This window comes from Pseudomyrmex gracilis, unplaced genomic scaffold (assembly GCF_002006095.1).
Source record: "Pseudomyrmex gracilis isolate BER0280 unplaced genomic scaffold, ASM200609v1 scaffold_3293, whole genome shotgun sequence".
In the NCBI taxonomy this organism is placed as follows: Eukaryota; Metazoa; Arthropoda; class Insecta; order Hymenoptera; family Formicidae; genus Pseudomyrmex; species Pseudomyrmex gracilis.
Genome location: NW_018023877.1, coordinates 6172 through 9808, shown reverse-complemented (window position 1 = coordinate 9808; position 3637 = coordinate 6172). Strand labels below are relative to the sequence as shown.

The 3637-nt window shown below is 34.0% G+C and overlaps 1 pseudogene; it reads right to left on the bottom strand.

Annotated features, from left to right (window-relative positions):
• Window positions 1-139: 139 nt before the first annotated feature.
• On the bottom strand, window positions 140-2976 carry LOC109863131 (annotated as a pseudogene).
• Between the last annotated feature and the right edge of the window lie 661 nt (window positions 2977-3637).

Genomic DNA, 3637 nt, shown 5'->3' with positions numbered 1-3637 from the left:
GTCATGTATTTTTATTTATTTATAATTTACATATAATAAAAAATAAAATATATATATTCAAGCTGTTATGGTTACTTATTTCTATTTACTTATACATTACATGCATAATAATCACTTATAGATAATCAATACATACTGTTTATCCTTGATCAAATAGTTCTCTGAATAATTGCATCCTTCTATCTAAACAATTATTATTATGTTCCTTATAATCATCATTTACATAATCGTTCGGTATTTCAAGTTCCATATTATCAAAATCAAAATTTTCATCATTATAATCTAAACATATATTATGTAGAATACATGCAGCTACAATTGTATTTGTAATAAATGGCATTTCGCAATATTCTGAAAAAAATTTGATTCGTCGGAAGCGTCCTTTNAGATAACCAAATGCTTTTTCTACAACAATACGTGTTGAAGAAAGTATGAAATTAAATTCGGTTTGTAGAGGAGTAAGGTGACCATTATCTTTAAAAGGAGTAACGAGCCACTGTAATAATGGATACGCAGAATCACCGATTAAAAATTTTTCATCCGGAAATATTATTTCTCTATATTCATTAGCTGAATTATATAATGCAGATTTTCTCAAAACTCGTGCATCATGAAGAGAACCTGGCTGACCACAGTATATGTTGGTAAATTTTATATCTGCATTTACAACGGCTTGTAAAATTACAAAGAAATATTTTTTCCGGTTATAATAATCTCTTGCATTTTCTACGTTAAGTTTTTGTATTTTAATGTGAGTAGAATCAATAGCTCCTATTATATTTGGGATCCCTCTCTTACAATAAAACTGATGACAAACATATGCNACGTGTTGTCCTTCAGGCCATTTGATGACGTTATCTAATTTTGTCAAAATCCAAGCTGTCACTCGACGGATTACTCGAAAGACAGATAAAATTGAGACATCAAATCTATCTGATATTGTTCGTAAAGGTTCTGTGTTTGCTAAGTGCCATAAAAATATAAGAAAACTGAGTTTCGTTTCAATTGGTTTTATTCCAAAGGAATGCGAAGGAATAAATCCACTTTCATGTAATTCATCTAGAATGTATAAAAAATTATAGATTTCAAATATTATAAATTTATCTAAAAACAAAAATTATATTTTATAATAAGTATTACCTATTAATCGAATTGCTGTGATACGCTCAATTCGTAAGTGCTCCTTAAATTCTAAGTCTGTCCAGCTATCCACAATATAAAGATAATTTTCGATTCGATGTCTCTAACCCACTGCTTAAATACTTCATTAGAGGAAACAGCAAATCGTCTTCTTCATTACTCGAAGATGTATCATCACTGATTGAAAGGTTACTATTGTTCCAGTCAGTTTTACTGGTACTTGAGTTTTCTGTACTTGTACTGATGTTTAGTGTATTCTCTATTAGAAGACTAATCACTATCTTTTCTTTTATATTNATTTTATGCAATTTTAAATTATTATTATAAATATATATGTTGATTACACATACAATTATACAAACAGATACGAGTATAACAAGCAGTTTAAAATATACCATATTTATCATGTATACAATATGCAGGAAAACTTAATGATAAGTTATGTAAAGTGACTGTTCTGCACTCTGACAATGAAAAACAAAAGCTAAATAGCGTTCCAGCTACAAGTCGACACCGTGTAACACTGTGTTACACAGTGTATGACTGTGTTCCGTTGCTGGAAAGCACCCAATACGTTTGTTACATTAATAATATGCAACGGAACACTTAATTATCCTCTTAAAGATCTGAGACCGATAAGAATAGGAGAAACTCATTGTTCTCCGACCGGAGAACATCGCGGAGTAAACAAAACATATAATTGTATTAAACACAATTACTGTTGAGAAAATTTAAAATTAGACGTACAACGCTACATCCAACAATGTTTACAATGTCAACTAAAAAAGTTAGTTAGCGTAAAAACAAAACAACCTCTGATAATTACTGACACCCCTGGCTCGGCTTTTGATAAAGTTGCAATGGATATAGTAGGACCTCTGCCGGAAACCGAGAAGGAAAACATATAGATACTGACCTTGCAAGATCAATTAACTAAATTTTGCATGAATACCATTACCAGATCAAACTGCCGAGACAATAGCCGAAGCTTTTGTAAATAAATTTATTAGTGTGCTAGGCGTCCCTAAGGCCATCTTAACCGATCAAGGAAGAAATTTCATTAGCGATTTAATGAGAAAGGTAGCAAACATATGTCGAATCCGCAAATTTCGTACGACAGCTTTTCATTCGCAATTTAACGGGTCATTAGAACGATCACATCACGCATTAGGCGAATATTTAAAACAATACGCGAACGAACAAAAACAGTGGGACAAATGGATAGGTTTAGCAATGTTTAATTATAATTGTAGCGTACACAAAGCAACTAAACATACACCTTACAAATTAGTTTTTGGCAAAATAGCACGAGTTCCTTTCAGCGAACTTCTAGCACTAAACGACAAATTGGCAAGTTACAACGATTATTTGATAAACTTAGTAATTCAACTGCACAATATCCAGAAAAACGCTCGAGAAAATGTAATCGAGGCTAAAACCAAATCTAAGATCTATTATGATCGAAAAATCAATTCACGAATCTTTAGACCAGGAGATCAGGTGTTTTTATTAAAAGGACCGAATCCTGGTAAATTTGGAGACCAATACACTGGCCCTCACGAAGTTTTAGAAGTTCTAAACAGAAATAATATAAAAATCAGAATAAAAAAGAATAGCCGCATAGTACATCCTAATCGATTGAGAATATCATACATAAAACCTGGATCGATAACCTGATTTTGGATTTCAGATGGAGAATCGAGAAAAAGCGATAACTACCGTCATAATTTTTATTATGTCTACGTCCAATGTTCAGGCTATCATAGGATACAATTGCGGATCACCTTCAGCGAATGTAACAACTTTATCGCTCCTGAACATTGAAAAATGCGACATTCCGACGCCGCGCGTGAATAACACTAAAGTCTATGTCCAATTGCTACAAATAAACGATTTTCAATCAGTAAGAGTTTTGCAATGTAAAATTGAAATTAATCGAACAGTCCGTAAATGCGGAATGTTTTTGCATACTAGGGATTGTTACGTCCTGGACTTCACGTCCCCTTTTTTTTGCAACGTGAGAACGATCTTTTCGTTCTGAGAATCATAATAATCGTAGATTTTAAGAAACCGAGATGCTGAGACTTCCCGGATGGAGGACAGGAGTCGGGCTGTGGCGATAAGAATTGTAATCGGTTTGCGTGTGAGACGTCGCCACGGTACGTAAACAAATTGGTTTCTAATTCCCAGTGGAATGCGGAGCGATAATATACACTCGCGTTGTGCGATGAGCGCAGCGCGTCATCTAACCGAAATTTGACCTCCTGCTCCTCCAGAAAGAAAGTTGAAACAGGAGATCTTAAACAAGCGTCGAGATCTCAAATCTAAATATGATAACGCGGAATCTAGTTANACCTAAACAAAAGATAGTCCAGCCGATTGGGCTAAAACCTGTGATTGGCGCTCTCGCTAAAGCGTAACCACGAATCAAAGATCAACTTTTTCACGAGACAGCAACGGGGGAATCAGAATCCGAGTTTGATTGGCCAAGCCAAGG